The sequence below is a fragment of the Nothobranchius furzeri genome, chromosome 2, assembly GCF_043380555.1.
Source record: "Nothobranchius furzeri strain GRZ-AD chromosome 2, NfurGRZ-RIMD1, whole genome shotgun sequence".
Classification (NCBI taxonomy): domain Eukaryota; kingdom Metazoa; phylum Chordata; class Actinopteri; order Cyprinodontiformes; family Nothobranchiidae; genus Nothobranchius; species Nothobranchius furzeri.
The window spans coordinates 33,363,613-33,387,699 of record NC_091742.1 but is presented as its reverse complement, the minus strand read 5'-3'; positions in this window follow the sequence as shown (position 1 = coordinate 33,387,699).

Sequence of the window (24,087 nt, the reverse complement as noted above, 5' to 3'; positions counted from 1 at the left end):
ACTGGTTGTAGTTTCTCGTGCACACTCGAAACGCCATTACGATCACAATTACGTTGATTAATAAATCCAGTGTTGTAGCGACTGCAGCCAGCGCCGTCGCGCAACTCGTGTCGGTGTTATCTCTCGATACTTTCATTCGTATCCGAGCGTATGCAGAATCTACGGATCTGGTGAAGTTGCTTGTCACTAGCTTGCGCACATTTGATATGGCACTTTGTGTGAGACTCACACAACCTGCAGTGGCGACCGTCGCGTCAGTGCAAAGTTTTTCCGATATATCGCTCGCAACATCGTTTGTCATTTGCTGTACACTGCGCACACTGGCCGCGAGGTCGCGGAGAGGGTTTTCGTTACGAGTTGTGTAATATCCGCTGACTTGCCGATTCAATTCTGGTGGCGCTGACCCAAACGAGAACGCTTTTAAGGCGCATGTCGTGGTAACTCTGGTAGCGCCGTGGTTGACGAGGACGATCATCTTTAGCAATAGTTCATCTCGAAGCGCAACGATGGTGAGGGCGACGGGTTGGCCGGTTCCGCCTTCAGGCCACTCGGTTGCAGCTAGATTGCCCAATGCCACACACGTAGACAAACCCTGTACACACTCAATGACCCGTGTGCGATCGTTGATTTCTGCTAGTTTGTTTGCTAGTTCTACGTGCTTCCACGGATCGGGCGTGGGCACGCGCTTGTTTTAGAGGCGTTTTCGCGCAGCCTCTACCCTGCACGACCGCTCGTGGCCGCACTAGCTATATTTATCTTTATTTGTTTCACACACACACACACACACACACACACACACACACACACACACACACACACACACACACACACACACACACACACAGGCCCTTGCGTGCAAACCCCGGTCAGGCCTGCAGTGTACACATCAGAGACATGATGTTCTTTCACAGAACTGAGGTTGTTCATTACTAAATGGCTTTTACAGGAATATTGTTATTATACTATTCAACAGGTTGATCATAATAATGTGTATTAAACCCACAACCTAGCACTGAGGACAGAGGGACTTTATTTAAATTAGTACTTAATGGAAACGATACATATATAAGAGCCATGTCTTACATTCAGCCTAGGAGTAGTAGCATTGTGCACTATTAAAAATATACACATCAATTGCTCGAATCCCATTGTTGCAAAGTAAAACTCTAATAAAACTCTAGTCTGACATCAACAAAGAAGACTTAGTGTATGTACTACAAATACAGCATTAGGATTTTGAGTGGACCGTGCACCTTGTGAACCATCAGAGGCTTATGACGCAACATATCTTCCAGTTGCTATTAGACAAGTTATAATTCTCGACCATTTTTCGGAACTGGTTTCTTGGGTCCGTGAGTAAATGCCAAATGAGATGATAGTCCTTAAGTAAGTTCCTGGCGATCCCATGTCACGCTCTTGCCCATCAGCCGGTGAACGCTGAGACAGAACTCGATGAGAGCGATGTATTTTTTAAGTGCTCCGATTGTACTTCTAACAAGCGTGCGATTCACTTCGTGAGTAAACCGCAGCTGCAGCTGATTCAAACAGTCAAGCCAACTTTCTACATCACAATATGCGTTTTGTAGTTAGTCGAGTTACCTTTTGTGTGGCGCATGCACGGGTTGTTAGCGTCCAGCTCCCAGCTTAGAGAGTCCTGTATTGACACAGACGTCAATACATCTCGATGTCATGCAACACACAAAGTCTGTCGCATACAGGTGGGTTAACACATGTACGATACCTTTTGTGTGGCGCATGCACGGGTCGTTAGCGTCCAGCTCCCGGCTTATAGAGAGTCCTGTATTGACACAGACGTCAATACATCTCGATGTCATGCAACACACAAAGTCTGTCGCATACAGGTGGGTTAACACACATGTACGATGTGTGCAATGGCGCGCCCGTTTACAATGGGACACGACGATGATCATTGTTAACCAAACTCTTGTTTCTCACGACAGGTGGTAGCGTTGTCTCCTGCACCTGGTCTTCGTGCACAGAGGGTGTTGTAATGTGCTCGTCATAGTCGCGATTGTTGTCACTCGAATCCGTTGTTCTCACGACAGGTGGTAGCGTTGTCTCCTGCATGTTGTCTTTGCGTGCGGCAAGCGTTGTGCTGTGCCCGTTATAATGGTTGTCTTCGTACAAAGGGGGTGTTGAATACTCCTTCGCGAGTAGTCTAGGAGGTGGTGTGATGGGACGTATCTCAGAGGCGTTATGTGAGCGTACCACCATGGCCTGAGCAACTGCGCCTACTGAGAGTACACCCAGTACAGACAGCCAGATCATTTTTTTCTTGGGTTTTGTACGTGTGGGTACAGCCGCTTTAATGGCAGTGAGAGCAAGTGCTCAAATGTATTTATAGGTCACTAGCAGAAACTAAGGCACGTGGTCAGAGTGTAATCGTAACCACCGTAGCTCTTGTCATAATTTAATATACATAGAAATCAGAAACGGGCATGTCAGGATAGACATCGCGAGTGATAATGCGGCCAGTATCTGTGTGCGCTTGAGAGCACCTTGTTGTTCTACTGTGGTGCCCACGCCGCCGGGTCTGTAAATGTCATCGACCTTCTTTATATACGCATACGCTAAAGACCGTATATTCTCTATGGATTTGAACACGTCCTTTGTTTTGCGTAACACTTGAGCTGTCTCGAGCGTGATGTTGTGAGTGTACGCCAGTGTTTCGCGTGCACCGAGGTCCGAACGGGCGTGCGCTACAACTATTAACCTTGGTTTGGGAGTGTGGCGAAACGCTCGCTCCGCTGTAATGGGCAGATGCAATGTTATCACCTGGTACGTTTCGTTAGTCGGGTCGTAACACACCGGTCCGTGATACGGACCGTCACATTGTATGGGGCACAGTAAGGACAACACGCCGCCGACCGTGACTTCGCACTCGACCGCGGTGGTGTTGTCGATTTGCAAAGGATCACATACGCCTCTCCAGTCACAATGAGGCACATTGTAGTCGACGCGACCGTCGGTCACCATAGCTTTCATCAGCCAACACACTCGATTGCCCTTCGAAACATCGGTGATCAACGTGAGCGTAGAGGTCGCTGTCGCTTTACTGTACGCCAGGATATCCGTGTGTGAGTGCACGCTCGACGTCGATTGACAACCGGTCATGTCAGACCTGATCAGACCTTCCGAACACATGACCATTAGTTGTTGTGCGGCCGAGAGTATCGCGATCATACCGTTGAGATGTGTAGAAAGCGTGTACACGCCAGCCTTCCACGTTTCCAAAGTTTCCAGCAGTCTAGAGGGACTTGTCTTAGCGCGCACGGCTGTGCTGAATTTGCGTTGGGTAGACACAACGGCTTCGACCTCGCTTAGGATCTTGTGGGCTCATGTACTCGTGGTAGGCCAAGACGTGTATAGTCGAGCGCGGTGACGCCCCGAACACTTGACCCGGTTTTTTTGTGGCGATATGCGTGTCCAGTAACGCGGCAAAGTCCGCGTGTCTAGCGTGTATTGATTTTACAGCTCGCTCACACCCCAACAGTACAGTCCGTAGAAGTTCGTTCACTTGTTTCCATGCGCTCGTGGAACACAGGACATCGCAACCTCTGTGATACTCAAGTAAAGCGTCACACACCAGCTGCTTGCACGTTGGAAATACAATCGGTAGTAACTTCTTACTCCACTCTATGTTGAACCCGTATAGTATGTATATGGGCGGTTGCGGCGGTTTGCGCATTTTCTATCTACCCTCCGCTAAAATGACTCTGTGGTCTGTCTCCTGAGATGGTGCGGTTGGAACTTGCGAGAGTGCACTATCGACGGTCGGCGTTTCCATTTCGTCAACTGTGCCATTTTCAGCCGCTGGCAAACGGCCGTCGACGGTCGATGCGAGACACCAACATAACGTTAGACCGCGACCCTCATGCCAGTTTTCTGTAGTACTGGTTGTAGTTTCTGGTGCACACTCGATACGCCATTACGATCACAATTACGTTGATTAATAAATCCAGTGTTGTAGCGACTGCAGCCAGCGCCGTCGCGCAACTCGTGTCAGTGTTATCTCTCGATACTTTCATTCGTATCCAAGCGTATGCAGAATCTACGGATCTGGTGAAGTTGCTTGTCACTAGCTTGCACACGTTTGATACGGCACGTTGCGCGAGACTCACACAACCTGCAGTGCCGACCGTCGCGTCAGTGCAAAGTTTTTCCGATATATCGCTCGCAACATCGTTTGTCATTTGCTGTACACTGCGCACACTGGCCGCGAGGTCGCGGAGAGGGTCGTCGTTACGAGTTGTGTAATATCCGCTGACTTGCCGATTCAATTCTGGTGGCGCTGACCCAAACGAGAACGCTTTTAAGGTGCATGTCGTGGTAACTCTGGTAGCGCCGTGGTTGACGAGGACGATCATCTTTAGCAATAGTTCATCTCGAAGCACAATGATGGTGAGGGCGACGGGTTGGCCGGTTCCGCCTTCAGGCCACTCGGTTGCCGCTAGATTGCCCAATGCCACACACGCAGATGAACCCTGTACACACTCAATGACCCGTGTGCGATCGTTGATTTCTGCTAGTACGTTTGCTAGTTCTACGTGCTTCCATGGATCGGGTGTGGGCACGCGCTTGTTTTAGAGGCGTTTTCGCGCAGCCTCTTCCCTGCATGACCTCTCGTGGCCGCACTAGCTAAATTTAACTTTATTTGTTTCACACACACACACACACACACACACATACACACACACACACACACACACACACACACACACACACACACACACACACACACACACACAGAAACACACACACACACACATACACACACGCACACACACACACACACACACACACACACACACAGGCCCTTGCGTGCAAACCCCGGTCAGGCCTGCAGTGTACACATCAGAGACATGATGTTCTTTCACAGAACTGAGGTTGTTCATTACTAAATGACTTTTACAGGAATATTGTTATTATACTATTCCACAGGTTGATCATAATAATGTGTATTAAACCCACAACCTAGCACTGAGGACAGAGGGACTTCATTTAAATTAGTACTTAATGGAAACGATACATAATGATACGTAAGAACCATGTCATACATTCAGCCTAGGAATAGTAGCATTGTGCACTATTAAAAATATACACATCAATTGCTCGAATCCCATTGTTGCAAAGTAAAACTCTAATAAAACTCTAGTCTGACATCAACAGAGAAGACTTAGTGTATGTACTACAAATACAGCATTAGGATTTCGAGTGGACCGTGCACCTTGTGAACCATCAGAGGCTTATGACGCAACATATCTTCCAGTTGCTATTAGACAAGTTATAATTCTCGACCATTTTTCGGAACTGGTTTCTTGGGTCCGTGAGTAAATGCCAAATGAGATGATAGTCCGTAAGTAAGTTCCTGGCGATCCCACGTCACGCTCTTGCCCATCAGCCGGTGAACGCTGAGACGGAACTCGATGAGAGCGATGTATTTTTTAAGTGCTCCGAATGTACTTCTAACAAGCGTGCGATTCACTTCGTGAGTAAACCGCAGCTGCAGCTGATTCAAACAGTCAAGCCAACTTTCTACATCACAATATGCGTTTTGTAGTTAGTCGAGTTACCTTTTGTGTGGCGCATGCACGGGTTGTTAGCGTCCAGCTCCCAGCTTAGAGAGTCCTGTATTGACACAGACGTCAATACATCTCGATGTCATGCAACACACAAAGTCTGTTGCATACAGGTGGGTTAACACATGTACGATACCTTTTGTGTGGCGCATGCATGGGTCGTTAGCGTCCAGCTCCCGGCTTATAGAGAGTTCTGTATTGACACAGACGTCAATACATCTCGATGTCATGCAACACACAAAGTCTGTCGCATACAGGTGGGTTAACACACATGTACGATGTGTGCGATGGCACGCCCGTTTACAATGGGACACGACGATGATCATTGTTAACCAAACTCTTGTTTCTCACGACAGGTGGTAGCGTTGTCTCCTGCACCTGGTCTTCCTGCACAGAGGGTGTTGTAATGTGCTCGTCATAGTCGCAATCGTTGTCACTCGAATCCGTTTTTCTCACGACAGGTGGTAGCGTTGTCTCCTGCATGTTGTCTTCGCGTGCGGCAAGTGTTGTGCTGTGCTCGTTATAATGGTTGTCTTCGTACAAAGGGGGTGTTGAATACTCCTTCGCGAGTAGTGTAGGAGGTGGTGTGATGGGACCTATCTCAGAGGCGTTATGTGAGCGTACCACCATGGCCTGAGCAACTGCGACTACTGAGAGTACACCCAGTACAGACAGCGAGATCATTTTTTTTCTTGGGTGTTGTACGTGTGGGTACAGCCGCTTTAATGGCAGTGAGAGCAAGTGGGCAAATGTATTCATAGGTCACTAGCAGAAACTAAGGCACCTGGTCAGAGTGTAATCGTAACCACCGTAGCTCTTGTCATAATTTAATATACATAGAAATAAGAAACGGGCATGTCAGGATAAACATCGCGAGTGATAATGCGGCCAGTATCTGTGTGCGCTTGAGAGCACCTTGTTGTTCTACTGTGGTGCCCACGCCGCCGGGTCTGTAAATGTCATCGACCTTCTTTATATACGCATACGCTAAAGACCGTATATTCTCTATGGATTTGAACACGTCCTTTGTTTCGCGTAACGCTTGAGCTGTCTCGAGCGTGATGTTGTGAGTGTACGCCAGTGTTTCACGTGCACCGAGGTCCGAAAGGGCGTGCGCTACAACTATTAACCTTGGTTTGGGAGTGTGGCGAAACGCTCGCTCCGCTGTAATGGGCGGATGCAATGTTATCACCTGGTACGTTTCGTTAGTCGGGTCGTAACACACCGGTCCGTCACACGGACCGTCACATTGTATGGGGCACAGTAAGGACAACACGCCGCCGGCCGTGACTTCGCACTCGACCGCGGTGGTGTTATCGATTTGCAAAGGATCACATACGCCTCTCCAGTCGCAATGAGGCACATTGTAGTCGACGCGACCGTCGGTCACCATAGCTTTCGTCAGCCAACACACACGATTGCCCTTCGAAACATCGGCGATCAACGTGAGCGTAGAGGTCGCCGTCGCTTTACTGTACGCCAGGATATCCGTGTGTGAGTGCACGCTCGACGTGGATTGACAACCGGTCATGTCAGACCTGATCAGACCTTCCGAACACATGACAATTAGTTGTTGTGCGGCCGAGAGTATCGCGATCATACCGTTGAGATGTGTAGAAAGCGCGTACACGCCAGCCTTCCACGTTTCCAAAGTTTCCAGCAGTCTAGAGGGTCTTGTCTTAGCGCACACGGCTGTGCTGAATTTGCGTTGGGTAGACACAACGGCTTCGACCTCGCTTAGGATCTGTGGGCTCATGTACTCGTGGTAGGCCAAGACGTGTATAGTCGAGTGCGGTGACGCCCCGAACACTTGACCCGGTTTTGTTGTGGCGATATGCGTGTCCAGTAACGCGGCAAAGTCCGCGTGTCTAGCGTGTATTGATTTTACAGCTCACTCATACCCCAACAGTACGGTCCGTAGAAGTTCGTTCACTTGTTTCCATGCGCTCGTGGAACACAGGACATCGCAACCTCTGTGATACTCAAGTAAAGCGTCACACACCAGCTGCTTGCACGTTGGAAATACAATCGGTAGTAACTTCTTACTCCACTCTATGTTGAACTCGTATAGTATGTATATGGGCGGTTGCGGCGGTTTGCGCATTTTCTATCTACCCTCTGCTAATATGACTCTGTGGTCTGTCTCCTGAGATGGTGCGGTTGGAACTTGCGAGAGTGCACTATCGACGGTCGGCGTTTCCATTTCGTCAACTGTGCCATTTTCAGCCGCTGGCAAACGGCCGTCGACGGTCGATGCGAGACACCAACATAACGTTGGACCGCGACCCTCATGCCAGTTTTCTGTAGTACTAGTTGTAGTTTCTGGTGCACACTCGAAACGCCATTACGATCACAATTACGTTGATTAATAAATCCAGTGTTGTAGCGACTGCAGCCAGCGCCGTCGCGCAACTCGTGTCAGTGTTATCTCTCGATACTTTCATTCGTATCCGAGCGTATGCAGAATCTACGGATCTGGTGAAGTTGCTTGTCACAAGCTTGTGCACGTTTGATATGGCACTTTGCGCGAGACTCACACAACCTGCAGTGGTGACCGTCGCGTCAGTGCAAAGTTTTTCCGATATATCGCTCGCAACATCGTTTGTCATTTGCTGTACACTGCGCAAACTGGCCGCGAGGCCGCGGAGAGGGTCTTCGTTACGAGCTACTCTGGTAGCGCAGTGGTTGATGAGGATGATCATCTTTAGCAATAGTTCATCTCGAAGCGCAACGATGATGAGGGCGACGGGTTGGCCGGTTCCGCCTTCAGGCCACTCGGTTGCCGCTAGATTGCCCAATGCCACACACGCAGACGAACCCTGTACACACTCAATGACCCGTGTGCGACCGTTGATTTCTGCTAGTACGTTTGCTAGGTCTACGTGCTTCCACGGATCGGGCGTGGGCACGCGCTTGTTTTTAGAGGCGTTTTCGTGCAGCCTCTACCCTGCACGACCGCTCGTGGCCGCACTAGCTATATTTATCTTTATTTGTTTCACACACACACACACACACACACACACACACACACACACACACACACACACACACACACACACACACACACACACACACACACACACACACACACACACACACACACACACACACACACACACACACACACACACACAGGCCCTTGCGTGCAAACCCCGGTCAGGCCTGCAGTGTACACATCAGAGACATGATGTTCTTTCACAGAACTGAGGTTGTTCATTACTAAATGACTTTTACAGGAATATTGTTATTATACTATTCAACAGGTTGATCACCATAATGTGTATTAAACCCACAACCTAGCACTGAGGAAAGAGGGACCTTATTTAAATTAGTACTTAATGGAAACGATACATAATGATACATAAGAGGCATGTCATACATTCAGCCTAGGAATAGTAGTATTGTGCACTATTAAAAATATACACATCAATTGCTCGAATCCCATTGTTGCAAAGTAAAACTCTAATAAAACTCTAGTCTGACATCAACAGAGAAGACTTAGTGTATGTACTACAAATACAGCATTAGGATTTCGAGTGGACCGTGCACCTTGTGAACCATCAGAGGCTTATGACGCAATATATCTTCCAGTTGCTATTAGACAAGTTATCACAATTACGTTGTTTAATAAATCCAGTGTTGTAGCGACGGCAGCTAGCGCCGTCGCGCAACTCGTGTCGGTGTTATCTCTCGATACTTTCATTCGTATCCGAGCGTATGCAGAATCTACGGATCTGGTGAAGTTGCTTGTCACTAGCTTGCGCACATTTGATATGGCACTTTGCGCGTGACTCACACAACCTGCAGTGGCGACCGTCGCGTCAGTGCAAAGTTTTTCCGATATATCGCTTCCAACATCGTTTGTCATTTGCTGTACACTGCGCACACTGGCCGCGAGGTCGCGGAGAGGGTCTTCGTTACGAGTTGTGTAATATCCGCTGACTTGCCGATTCATTTCTGGTGGCACTGACCCAAACGAGAACGCTTTTAAGGCGCATTTCGTGGTAACTCTGGTAGCACCGTGGTTGACATGGACGATCATCTTTAGCAATAGTTCATCTCGAAGCGCAACGATGGTGAGGGCGACGGGTTGGCCGGTTCCACCTTCAGGCCACTCGGTTGCCGCTAGATTGCCCAATGCCACACACGCAGACGAACCCTGTACACACTCAATGACCCATGTGCGATCGTTTATTTCTGCTAGTACGTTTGCTAGTTCTACGTGCTTCCACGGATCGGGCGTGGGCACGCGCTTGTTTTAGAGGCGTTTTCGCGCAGCCTCTACCCTGCACGAGCGCTCGTGGCCGCACTAGCTATATTTTTCTTTATTTGTTTCACACACACACACACACACACACACACACACACACACACAAACACACACACACACACACACACACACACACACACACACACACAGGCCCTTGCGTGCAAACCCCGGTCCGGCCTGCAGTGTACACATCAGAGACATGATTTTCTTTCACAGAACTGAGGTTGTTCATTACTAAATGACTTTTACAGGAATATTGTTATTATACTATTCAACAGGTTGATCATAATAATGTGTATTAAACCCACAACCTAGCACTGAGGACAGAGGGACCTTATTTAAATTAGTACTTAATGGAAACGATACATAATGATACATAAGAGCCATGTCATACATTCAGCCTAGGAATAGTAGCATTGTGCACTATTAAAATATACACATCAATTGCTCGAATCCCATTGTTGCAAAGTAAAACTCTAATAAAACTCTAGTCTGATATCAACAGAGAAGACTTAGTGTATGTACTACAAATACAGAATTAGGATTTCCAGTGGACCGTGCACCTTGTGATCTTTCAGAGGCTTATGACGCAACATATCTTCCAGTTGCTATTAGACAAGTTATAATTCTCAACCATTTTTCGGAACTGGTTTCTTGGGTCCGTGAGTAAATGCCAAATGAGATGATAGTCCTTAAGTAAGTTCCTGGCGATCCCATGTCACGCTCTTGCCCATCAGCCGGTGAACGCTGAGACGGAACTCGATGAGAGCGATGTATTCTTTAAGTGCTCCGAATGTACTTCTCACAAGCGTGCGATTCACTTCGTGAGTAAACCGCAGCTGCAGCTGATTCAAACAGTCAAGCCAACTTTCTACATCACAATATGCGTTTTGTAGTTAGTCGAGTTACCTTTTGTGTGGCGCATGCACGGGTTGTTAGCGTCCAGCTCCCAGCTTAGAGAGTCCTGTATTGACACAGACGTCAATACATCTCGATGTCATGCAACACACAAAGTCTGTCGCATACAGGTGGGTTAACACATGTACAATACCTTTTGTGTGGCGCATGCACGGGTCGTTAGCGTCCAGCTCCCGGCTTATAGAGTCCTGTATTGACACAGACATCTATACATCTCGATGTCATGCAACACACAAAGTCTGTCGCATACAGGTGGGTTAACACACATGTACGATGTGTGCGATGGCACGCCCGTTTACAATGGTACACGACGATGATCATTGTTAACCAAACTCTTGTTTCTCACAACAGGTGGTAGCGTTGTCTCCTGCACTTGGTCTTCGTGCACAGAGGGTGTTGTAATGTGCTCGTCATAGTCGCGATCGTTGTAACTCGAATCCGTTGTTCTCACGACAGGTGGTAGCGTTGTCTCCTGCATGTTGTCTTCGCGTGCTGCAAGCGTTGTGCTGTGCTCGTTATAATGGTTGTCTTCGTACAAAGGGGGTGTTGAATACTCCTTCGCGAGTAGTGTAGGAGGTGGTGTGATGGGACGTATCTCAGAGGCGTTATGTGAGCGTACCACCATGGCCTGAGCAACTGCGACTACTGAGAGTACACCCAGTACAGACAGCGAGATCATTTTTTTTTCTTGGGTGTTGTACGTGTGGGTACAGCCGCTTTAATGGCAGTGAGAGAAAGTGGTCAAATGTATTTATAGGTCACTAGCAGAAACTAAGGCACGTGGTCAGAGTGTAATCGTAACCAATGTAGCTCTTGTCATAATTTAATATACATAGAAATCAGAAACGGGCATGTCAGGATAGACATCGCGAGTGATAATGCGGCCAGTATCTGTGTGCGCTTGAGAGCACCTTGTTGTTCTACTGTGGTGCCCACGCCGCCGGGTCTGTAAATGTCATCGACCTTCTTTATATACGCATACGCTAAAGACCGTATATTCTCTATGGATTTGAACACGTCCTTTGTTTCGCGTAACGCTTGAGCTGTCTCGAGCGTGATGTTGTGAGTGTACGCCAGTGTTTCGCGTGCACCGAGATCTGAAAGGGCGTGCGCTACAACTATTAACCTTGGTTTGGGAGTGTGGCGAAACGCTCGCTCCGCTGTAATGGGCAGATGCAATGTTATCACCTGGTACGTTTCGTTAGTCGGGTCGTAACACACCGGTCCGTGACACGGACCGTCACATTTTATGGGGCACAGTAAGGACAACACACCGCCGACCGTGACTTCGCACTCGACCGCGGTGGTGTTGTCGATTTGCAAAGGATCACATACGCCTCTCCAGTCACAATGAGGCACATTGTAGTCGACGCGACCGTCGGTCACCATAGCTTTCGTCAGCCAACACACTCGATTGCCCTTCGAAACATCAGCGATCAACGTGAGCGTAGAGGTCGCTGTCGCTTTACTGTACGCCAGGATATCCGTGTGTGAGTGCACGCTCGACGTCGATTGACAACCGGTCATGTCAGACCTGATTAGACCATCCGAACACATGACCATTAGTTGTTGTGCGGCCGAGAGTATCGCGATCATACCGTTGAGATGTGTAGAAAGCGCGTACACGCCAGCCTTCCACGTTTCCAAAGTTTCCAGCAGTCTAGAGGGACTTGTCTTAGCGCGCACGGCTGTGCTGAATTTGCGTTGGGTAGACACAACGGCTTCGACCTCGCTTAGGATCTTGTGGGCTCATGTACTCGTGGTAGGCCAAGACGTGTATAGTCAAGCGCGGTGACGCCCCGAACACTTGACCCGGTTTTGTTGTGGCGATATGCGTGTCCAGTAACGCGGCAAAGTCCGCGTGTCTAGCGTGTATTGATTTTACAGCTCGCTCATACCCCAACAGTACGGTCCGTAGAAGTTCGTTCACTTGTTTCCATGCGCTCGTGGAACACAGGACATTGCAACCTCTGTGATACTCAAGTAAAGCGTCACACACCAGCTGCTTGCACGTTGGAAATACAATCGGTAGTAACTTCTTTCTCCACTCTATGTTGAACTCGTATAGTATGTATATGGGCGGTTGCGGCGGTTTGCGCATTTTCTATCTACCCTCCGCTAATATGACTCTGTGGTCTGTCTCCTGAGATGGTGCGGTTGGAACTTGCGAGAGGGCACTATCGACGGTCGGTGTTTCCATTTCGTCAACTGTGCCATTTTCAGCCGCTGGCAAACGGCCGTCGATGCGAGACACCAACATAACGTCAGACCGCGACTCTCATGCCAGTTTTCTGTAGTACTGGTTGTAGTTTCTGGTGCACACTCGATACGCCATTACGATCACAATTACGTTGATTAATAAATCCAGTGTTGTAGCGACTGCAGCCAGCGCCGTCGCGCAACTCATGTCGGTGTTATCTCTCGATACTTTCATTCGTATCCGAGCGTATGCAGAATCTACGGATCTGGTGAAGTTGCTTTTCACTAGCTTGCGCACGTTTGATATGGCACTTTGCGCAAGACTCACACAACCTGCAGTGGCGACCGTCGCATCAGTGCAAAGTTTTTCCGACATATCGCTCGCAACATCTTTTTTCATTTGCTGTACACTGCGCACACTGGCCGCGAGGTCGCGGAGAGGGCCTTCGTTACGAGTTGTGTAATATCCGCTTACTTGCCGATTCAATTCTGGTGGAGCTGACCCAAACGAGAACGCTTTTAAGGTGCATGTCGTGGTAACTCTGGTAGCGCCGTGGTTGACGAGGACGATCATCTTTAGCAATAGTTCATCTCGAAGCGCAACGATGGTGAGGGCGACGGGTTGGCCGGTTCCGCCTTCAGGCCACTCGGTTGCCGCTAGATTGCCCAATGCCACACACGCAGACGAACCCTGTACACACTCAATGACCCGTGTGCGATCATTGATTTCTGCTAGTACGTTTGCTAGTTCTACGTGCTTCCACGGATCGGGCGTGGGCACGCGCTTGTTTTAGAGGCGTTTTCGCGCAGCCTCTACCCTGCACAACTGCTCGTGGCCGCACTAGCTATATTTATCTTTATTTGTTTCACACACACACACACACACACACACACACACACACACACACACACACACACACACACACACACACACACAGGCCCTTGCGTGCAAACCCCGGTCAGGCCTGCAAGGTACACATGGTGGTACGCTCACATAACGCCTCTGAGATACGTCCCATCACACCACCTCCTAGACTACTCGCGAAGGAGTATTCAACACCCCCTTTGTACAAAGACAACCATTATAACGAGCACAGCACAACGCTTGCCGCACGCGAAGACAACATGCAGGAGACAACGCTACCACCTGTCGTGAGAACAACGGATTCGAGTGACAACGATCGCGACTATGACGAGCACATTACAGCACCCTCTGTGCACGAAGACCAGGTGCAGGAGACAACGCTACCACCTGTCGTGAGAAACAAGAGTTTGGTTAACAATGATCATCGTCGTGTCCCATTGTAAACGGGCGTGCCATCGCACACATCGTACATGTGTGTTAACCCACCTGTATGCGACAGACTTTGTGTGTTGCATGACATCGAGATGTATTGACGTCTGTGTCAATACATGACTCTCTATAAGCCGGGAGCTGGACGCTAACGACCCTTGCATGCGCCACACAAAAGGTATCGTACATGTGTTAACCCACCTGTATGCGACAGACTTTGTGTGTTGCATGACATCGAGATGTATTGACGTCTGTGTCAATACAGGACTCTACAAGCTGGGAGCTGGACGCTAACGACCTGTGCATGCGCCACACAAAAGGTAACTCGACTAACTACAAAACGCATATTGTGATGTAGAAAGTTGGCTCGACTGTTTGAATCAGCTGCAGCTGCGGTTTACTCACGAAGTGAATCGCACGCTTGTTAGAAGTATATTCGGAGCACTTAAAAAATACATCGCTCTCATCGAGTTCCGTCTCAGCGTTCACCGGCTGATGGGCAAGAGCGTGACATGGGATCGCCAGGAACTTACTTAAGGACTATCATCTCATTTGGCATTTACTCACGGACCCAAGAAACCAGTTCCGAAAAATGGTCGAGAATTATAACTTGTCTAATAGCAACTGGAAGATATGTTGCGTCATAAGCCTCTGATGGTTCACAAGGTGCACGGTCCACTCGAAATCCTAATGCTGTATTTGTAGTAAATACACTAAGTCTTCTCTGTTGATGTCAGACTAGAGTTTTATTAGAGTTTTACTTTGCAACAATGGGATTCGAGCAATTGATGTGTATATTTTTAATAGTGCACAATGCTACTATTCCTAGGCTGAATGTATGACATGGCTCTTATGTATCATTATGTATCGTTTCCATTAAGTACTAATTTAAATAAAGTCCCTCTGTCCTCAGTGCTAGGTTGTGGGTTTAATACACATTCTTATGATCAACCTGTTGAATAGTATAATAACAATATTCCTGTAAAAGTCATTTAGAAATGAACAACCTCAGTTCTGTGAAAGAACATCATGTCTCTGATGTGTACACTGCAGGCCTGACCGGGGTTTGCACGCAAGGGCCTGTGTGTGTGTGTGTGTGTGTGTGTGTCTGTGTGTGTGTGTGTGTGTGTGTGTGTGTGTGTGTGTGTGTGTGTGTGTGTGTGTGTGTGTGTGTGTGTGTGTGTGTGTGTGTGTGTGTGTGTGTGTGTGTGTGTGAAACAAATAAAGATAAATATAGCTAGTGCGGCCACGAGCGGTCGTGCAGGGTAGAGGCTGCGCGAAAACGCCTCTAAAACAAGCGCGTGCCCACGCCCGATCCGTGGAAGCACGTAGAACTAGCAAACAAACTAGCAGAAATCAACTATCGCACACGGGTCATTGAGTGTGTACAGGGTTTGTCTACGTGTGTGGCATTGGGCAATCTAGCTGCAACCGAGTGGTCTGAAGGCGGAACCGGCCAACCCGTCGCCCTCACCATCGTTGCGCTTCGAGATGAACTATTGCTAAAGATGATCGTCCTCGTCAACCACGGCGCTACCAGAGTTACCACGACATGCGCCTTAGAGAATCTTAGCGAATTCTCCATAGAGAATATACGGTCTTTAGCGTATGCGTATATAAAGAAGGTCGATGACATTTACAGACCCGGCGGCGTGGGCACCACAGTAGAACAACAAGGTGCTCTCAAACGCACACAGATACTGGCCGCATTATCACTCGTGATGTCTATCCTGACATGCCCGTTTCTGATTTCTATGTATATTAAATTATGACAAGAGCTACGGTGGTTACGATTACACTCTGACCACGTGCCTTAGTTTCTGCTAGTGACCTATAAATACATTTGCCCACTTGCTCTCACTGCCATTAAAGCGGCTGTACCCACACGTACAACACCCAAGAAAAAAAATGATCTCGCTGTCTGTACTGGGTGTACTCTCAGTAGTCGCAGTTGCTCAGGCCATGGTGGTACGCTCACATAACGCCTCTGACATACGTCCCATCACACCACCTCCTAGACTACTCGCGAAGGAGTATTCAACACCCCCTTTGTACGAAGACAACCATTATAACGAGCACAGCACAACGCTTGCCGCACGCGAAGACAACATGCAGGAGACAACGCTACCACCTGTCGTGAGAACAATGGATTCGAGTGACAACGATCGCGACTATGACTTGCACATTACAACACCCTCTGTGCACGAAGACCAGGTGCAGGAGACAACGCTACCACCTGTCGTGAGAAACAAGAGTTTGGTTAACAATGATCATCGTCGTGTCCCATTGTAAACGGGCGCGCCATCACACACATCGTACATGTGTGTTAACCCACCTATATGCGACAGACTTTGTGTGTTGCATGACATCGAGATGTATTGACGTCTGTGTCAATACAGGACTATCTATAAGCCGAGAGCTGGACGCTAACAACCCGTGCATGCGCCACACAAAAGGTTTCGTACATGTGTTAACCCACCTGTATGCGACAGACTTTGTGTGTTGCATGACATCGAGATGTATTGACGTCTGTGTCAATATAGTACATACACTAAGTCTTCTCTGTTGATGTCAGACTAGAGTTTTATTAGAGTTTTACTTTGCAACAATGGGATTCGAGCAATTGATGTGTATATTTTTAATACTGCACAATGCTACTATTCCTAGGCTGAATGTATGACATGGCTCTTATGTATCATTATGTATCGTTTCCATTAAGTACTAATTTAAATAAAGTCCCTCTGTCCTCAGTGCTAGGTTGTGGGTTTAATACACATTATTATGATAAACCTGTTGAATAGTATAATAACAATATTCCTGTAAAAGTCATTTAGTAATGAACAACCTCAGTTCTGTGAAAGAACATCATGTCTCTGATGTACACACTGCAGGCCTGACCGGGGTTTGCACGCAAAGGCCTGTGTGTGTGTGTGTGTGTGTGTGTGTGTGTGTGTGTGTGTTTGTGTGTGTGTGTGTGTGTGTGTGTGTGTGTGTGTGTGTGTGTGTGTGTGTGTGTGTGTGTGTGTGTGTGTGTGTGTGTGTGTGTGAAACAAATAAAGATAAATATAGCTAGTGCGGCCACGAGCGGTCGTGCAGGGTAGAGGCTGCGGGAAAACGCCTCTAAAACAAGCGCGTGCCCGCGCCCAATCCGGCGTCTACTTGTTCGACGAACTCAGCAGGTTCTCCAACAATGGGGTCGGCGTGATCGTGTCCTTACCACATGTCAACACTGGGTCTGACAGAGGGCCTCCAGAAGAGAGGCCCAAGCAAGACGTGCCCCGAGGAGCGTCTTGCCACATGTCACCTCTGGATCTGACTGAGCGCCTCCAGGAGAGAGGCCGAAGCAAGACGCGCCCCCAGGAGCGTCTTGTCACATGTCAACACTGGGTCTGACTGAGCGCCTCCATGAGAGAAGCCCCAGCAAGACGTGCCCCGAGGAGCGTCTTGCCACTTGTCAGCACTCGGTCTGACTGAGCACCTCCAGGAGTGAGGCCCAAGCAAGATGCGCCCCGAGGAGCGTCTTGCCACTTGTCAACAATGGGTCTGACTGAGGGCCTCCAGGAGAGAAGCCCAAGCAAGATGCGCCCCGAGGAGCGTCTTGCCACATGTCAGCACTCGGTCTGACTGAGCGCCTCCAGGAGAGAGGCCCAAGCAAGACGCGCCCCGAGGAGCGTCTTGTCACATGTCAACACTGGGTCTGACTGAGCGCCTCCAGGAGAGAAGCCCCAGCAAGACGCGTCCCGAGGAGCGTCTTGCCACATGTCAACGAAGGGTCTGACTGAGGGCCTCCAGGAGAGAAGCCCAAGCAAGACGCGCTCCGAGGAGCGTCTTGCCACATGTACGCACTAGGGCTGACTGAGCGCCTCCAGGGGAGAGGCCAAAGCAAGACGCGCCCCGAGGAGCGTCTTGCCACATGTCACCTCTGGGTCTGACTGAGCGCCTCCAGGAGAGAGGCCCAAGCAAGACGCGCCCCGAGGACCGTCTTGTCACATGTCAACACTGGGTCTGACTGAGCGCCTCCAGGAGAGAAGCCCCAGCAAGACGTGCCCCGAGGAGCGTCTTGCCACATGTCAGCACTCGGTCTGACTGAGCGCCTCCAGGAGAGAGGCCCAAGCAAGAAGTGCCCCGAGGAGCGTCTTGCCACGTGTCAACACTGGGTCTGATTGAGGGCCTTCTGGAGAGAGGCCTAAGCAAGACGCGCCCCGAGGAGCGTCTTGCCACATGTCAACAATGGGTCTGACTGAGGGCCTCCAGGAGAGAAGCCCAAGCAAGACGCGCCCCGAGGAGCGTCTTGCCACATGTCAGCACTCGGTCTGACTGAGCGCCTCCAGGAGAGAGGCCCAAGAAAGACGTGCCCCGAGGAGCGTCTTGCCACATGTCAACACTGGGTCTGACTGAGCTTCTCCAGGAGAGAGGACCAAGCAAGACGCGCCCCGAGGAGCGTCTTGCCACATGTCACCTCTGGGTCTGACTGAGCACCGCCAGGAGAGAGGCCCAAGCAAGACGCGCCCCGAGGAGCGTCTTGTCACATGTCAACACTTGGTCTGACTGAGCGCCTCCAAGAGAGAGGCCCAAGCAAGAAACGCCCCGAGGAGCGTCTTGCCACATGTCAACACTGGGTCTGACAGAGGGCCACCAGGAGAGAGGCCCAAGCAAGACGCGCCCCGAGGAGCGTCTTGCCACATGTCACCTCTGGGTCTGACTGAGCGCCTCCAGGAGAGAGGCCCAAGCAAGACGCGCCCCGAGGAGCGTCTTGTTACATGTCAACACTGGGTCTGACTGAGCGCCTCCAGGAGAGAAGCCCCAGCAAGACGTGCCCCGAGGAGCGTCTTGCCACATGTCAGCACTCGGTCTGACTGAGCGCCTCCAGGAGAGAGGCCCAAGCAAGATGCGCCCCGAGGAGCGTCTTGCCACATGTCAACAATGGGTCTGACTGAGGGCCTCCAGGAGAGAATCCCAAGCAAGAGGAGCCCCGAGGAGCGTCTTGCCACATGTCAGCACTCGGTCTGACTGAGCGCCTCCAGGAGAGAGGGCCAAGCAAGAAGCGCCCCGAGGAGCGTCTTGCCACATGTCAACACTGGGTCTGACTGAGCGCCTCCAGGAGAGAGGCCCAAGCAAGACACGCCCCGAGGAGCGTCTTGACACATGTCAACACTGGGTCTGACTGAGGGCCTCCATGAGAGAAGCCCAAGAAAGACGCGCCCCGAGGAGAGTCTTGCCACATGTCAACACTGGGTCTGACAGAGGGCATCCAGGAGAGAGGCCTAAGCAATACGCGCCCCGAGGAGCGTCTTGCCACATGTCATCACTGGGTCTGACTGAGCGCCTCCAGGAGAGAGGCCCAAGCAAGAAGCGCCCCGAGGAGCATCTTGCCACGTGTCAACACTGGGTCTGATTGAGGGCCTTCTGGAGAGAGGCCCAAGCAAGACGCGCCCCGAGGAGCGTCTTGCCACATGTCAACAATGGGTCTGACTGAGGGCATCCAGGAGAGAGGCCCAAGCAATACGCGCCCCGAGGAGCGTCTTGCCACATGTCACCACTGGGTCTGACTGAGCGCCTCCAGGAGAGAGGCCCAAGCAAGAAGCGCCCCGAGGAGCGTCTTGCCACGTGTCAACACTGGGTCTGATTGAGGGCCTTTTGGAGAGAGGCCCAAGCAAGACGCGCCCCGAGGAGCGTCTTGCCACATGTCAACAATGGGTCTGACTGAGGGCCTCCAGGAGAGAAGCCCAAGCAAGACGCGCCCCGAGGAGCGTCTTGCCACATGTCAGCACTCGGTCTGACTGAGCGCCTCCAGGAGAGAGGCCCAAGCAAGACGTGCCCCGAGGAGCGTCTTGCATCATGTCAGCACTCGGTCTGACTGAGCGCCTCCAGGAGAGAGGGCCAAGCAAGAAGCGCCCCGAGGAGCGTCTTGCCACATGTCAACACTGGGTCTGACTGAGCGCCTCCAGGAGAGAGGCCCAAGCAAGACACGCCCCGAGGAGCGTCTTGACACATGTCAACACTGGGTCTGACTGAGGGCCTCCATGAGAGAAGCCCAAGCAAGACGCGCCCCGAGGAGAGTCTTGCCACATGTCAACACTGGGTCTGACAGAGGGCATCCAGGAGAGAGGCCCAAGCAATACGCGCCCCGAGGAGCGTCTTGCCACATGTCACCACTGGGTCTGACTGAGCGCCTCCAGGAGAGAGGCCCAAGCAAGAAGCGCCCCGAGGAGCATCTTGCCACGTGTCAACACTGGGTCTGATTGAGGGCCTTCTGTAGAGAGGCCCAAGCAAGACGCGCCCCGAGGAGCGTCTTGCCACATGTCAACAATGGGTCTGACTGAGGGCCTCCAGAAGAGAAGCCCAAGCAAGACGCGCCCCGAGGAGCGTCTTGCCACATGTCAGCACTCGGTCTGACTGAGCGCCTCCAGGAGAGAGGCCCAAGCAAGACGTGCCCCGAGGAGCGTCTTGCCACATGTCAACACTGGGTCTGACTGAGCTTCTCCAGGAGAGAGGCCCAAGCAAGACGAGCCCCGAGGAGCGTCTTGCCACATGTCACCTCTGGGTCTGACTTAGCACCTCCAGGAGAGAGGCCCAAGCAAGACGCGCCCCGAGGAGCGTCTTTTCACATGTCAACACTGGGTCTGACTGAGCTCCTCCAGGAGAGAGGCCCAAGCAAGAAACACCCGAGGAGCGTCTTGACACATGTCAACACTGGGTCTGACTGATCGCCTCCCCAGGAGAGAGGCCCAAGCAAGAAACACCCGAGGAGCGTCTTGACACATGTCAACACTGGGTCTGACTGATCGCCTCCCCAGGAGAGAGGCCCAAGCAAGACGCGCCCTGAGGAGCGTCTTGCCACATGTGAACACTGGGTCTGACTGAGCGCCTCCAGGAGAGAGGCCCAAGCAAGACGCGCCCGGAGGAGCGTCTTGCCACATGTCAGCACTCGGTCTGACTGAGCGCCTCCAGGAGAGAGGCCCAAGCAAGACGCGCCCCGAGGAGCATCTTGACACATGTCTCCTCTGGATCTGACTGAGCGCCTCCAGGAGAGAGGCCCAAGCAAGACGTGCCCCGAGGAGCGTCTTGCCACATGTCAACACTGGGTCTGACTGAGTGCCTCCATGAGAGAAGCCCCAGCAAGACGTGCCCCGAGGAGCATCTTGCCACATGTCAACACTGGGTCTGACTGAGAACCTCCAGGAGAGAGGCCCAAGCAAGACGCGCCCCGAGGAGCGTCTTGCCACATGTCAACACTGGGTCTGACTGAGCGCCTCCAGGAGAGAGGCCCAAGCAAGACGCGCCCCGAGGAGCGTCTTGTCACATGTCACTACTCGGTCTGACTGAGCGCCTCCAGGAGAGAGGCCCAAGCAAGACGTGCCCCGAGGAGCGTCTTGCCACATGTCACCACTGGGTCTGACTGAGGGCCTCCAGGAGTGAGGCCCAAGGATGACGCGCCCCGAGGAGCGTCTTGCCACATGTCAGCACTCGGTCTGACTGAGCGCCTCCAGGAGAGAGGCCCAAGCAAGACGCGCCCCGAGGAGCATCTTGTCACATGTCTCCTCTGGGTCTGACTGAGCGCCTCCAGGCGAGAGGCCCAAGCAAGACGTGACCCGTGGAGCGTCTTGCCACATGTCAACACTGGGTCTGACTGAGTGCCTCCATGAGAGAAGCCCCAGCAAGACGCGCCCCGAGGAGCATCTTGCCACATGTCAACACTGGGTCTGACTAAGAACCTCCAGGAGAGAGGCCCAAGCAAGACGCGCCCCGAGGAGCGTCTTGCCACATGTCAACACTGGGTCTGACTGAGCGCCTCCAGGAGAGAGGCCCAAGCAAGACGCGCCCCGAGGAGAGTCTTGTCACATGTCACTACTCGGTCTGACTGAGCGCCTCCAGGAGAGAGGCCCAAGCAAGACGTGCCCCGAGGAGCGTCTTGCCACATGTCAACACTGGGTCTGACTGAGCTTCTCCAGGAGAGAGGCCCAAGCAAGACGCGCCCCGAGGAGCGTCTTGCCACATGTCACCTCTGGGTCTGACTTAGCACCTCCAGGAGAGAGGCCCAAGCAAGACGCGCCCCGAGGAGCGTCTTGTCACATGTCAACACTGGGTCTGACTGAGCTCCTCCAGGAGAGAGGCCCAAGCAAGAAACACCCGAGGAGCGTCTTGACACATGTCAACACTGGGTCTGACTGATCGCCTCCCCAGGAGAGAGGCCCAAGCAAGAAACACCCGAGGAGCGTCTTGACACATGTCAACACTGGGTCTGACTGATCGCCTCCCCAGGAGAGAGGCCCAAGCAAGACGCGCCCTGAGGAGCGTCTTGCCACATGTGAACACTGGGTCTGACTGAGCGCCTCCAGGAGAGAGGCCCAAGCAAGACGCGCCCGGAGGAGCGTCTTGCCACATGTCAGCACTCGGTCTGACTGAGCGCCTCCAGGAGAGAGGCCCAAGCAAGACGCGCCCCGAGGAGCATCTTGACACATGTCTCCTCTGGGTCTGACTGAGCGCCTCCAGGAGAGAGGCCCAAGCAAGACGTGCCCCGTGGAGCGTCTTGCCACATGTCAACACTGGGTCTGACTGAGTGCCTCCATGAGAGAAGCCCCAGCAAGACGCGCCCCGAGGAGCATCTTGCCACATGTCAACACTGGGTCTGACTAAGAACCTCCAGGAGAGAGGCCCAAGCAAGACGCGCCCCGAGGAGCGTCTTGCCACATGTCAACACTGGGTCTGACTGAGCGCCTCCAGGAGAGAGGCCCAAGCAACACGCGCCCCGAGGAGAGTCTTGTCACATGTCACTACTCGGTCTGACTGAGCGCCTCCAGGAGAGAGGCCCAAGCAAGACGTGCCCCGAGGAGCGTCTTGCCACATGTCAACACTGGGTCTGACTGAGCTTCTCCAGGAGAGAGGCCCAATCAAGACGCGCCCCGAGGAGCGTCTTGCCACATGTCACCTCTGGGTCTGACTTAGCACCTCCAGGACAGAGGCCCAAGCATGACGCGCCCCGAGGAGCGTCTTGTCAAATGTCAACACTGGGTCTGACTGAGCTCCTCCAGGAGAGAGGCCCAAGCAAGAAACACCCGAGGAGCTTCTTGACACATGTCAACACTGGGTCTGACTGATCGCCTCCCCAGGAGAGAGGCCCAAGCAAGAAACACCCGAGGAGCGTCTTGACACATGTCAACACTGGGTCTGACTGATCGCCTCCCCAGGAGAGAGGCCCAAGCAAGACGCGCCCTGAGGAGCGTCTTGCAACATGTGAACACTGGGTCTGACTGAGCGCCTCCAGGAGAGAGGCCCAAGCAAGACGCGCCCGGAGGAGCGTCTTGCCACATGTCAGCACTCGGTCTGACTGAGCGCCTCCAGGAGAGAGGCCCAAGCAAGACGCGCCCCGAGGAGCATCTTGACACATGTCTCCTCTGGGTCTGACTGAGCGCCTCCAGGAGAGAGGCCCAAGCAAGACGTGCCCCGTGGAGCGTCTTGCCACATGTCAACACTGGGTCTGACTGAGTGCCTCCATGAGAGAAGCCCCAGCAAGACGCGCCCCGAGGAGCATCTTGCCACATGTCAACACTGGGTCTGACTAAGAACCTCCAGGAGAGAGGCCCAAGCAAGACGCGCCCCGAGGAGCGTCTTGCCACATGTCAACACTGGGTCTGACTGAGCGCCTCCAGGAGAGAGGCCCAAGCAAGACGCGCCCCGAGGAGAGTCTTGTCACATGTCACTACTCGGTCTGACTGAGCGCCTCCAGGAGAGAGGCCCAAGCAAGACGTGCCCCGAGGAGCGTCTTGCCACATGTCAACACTGGGTCTGACTGAGCTTCTCCAGGA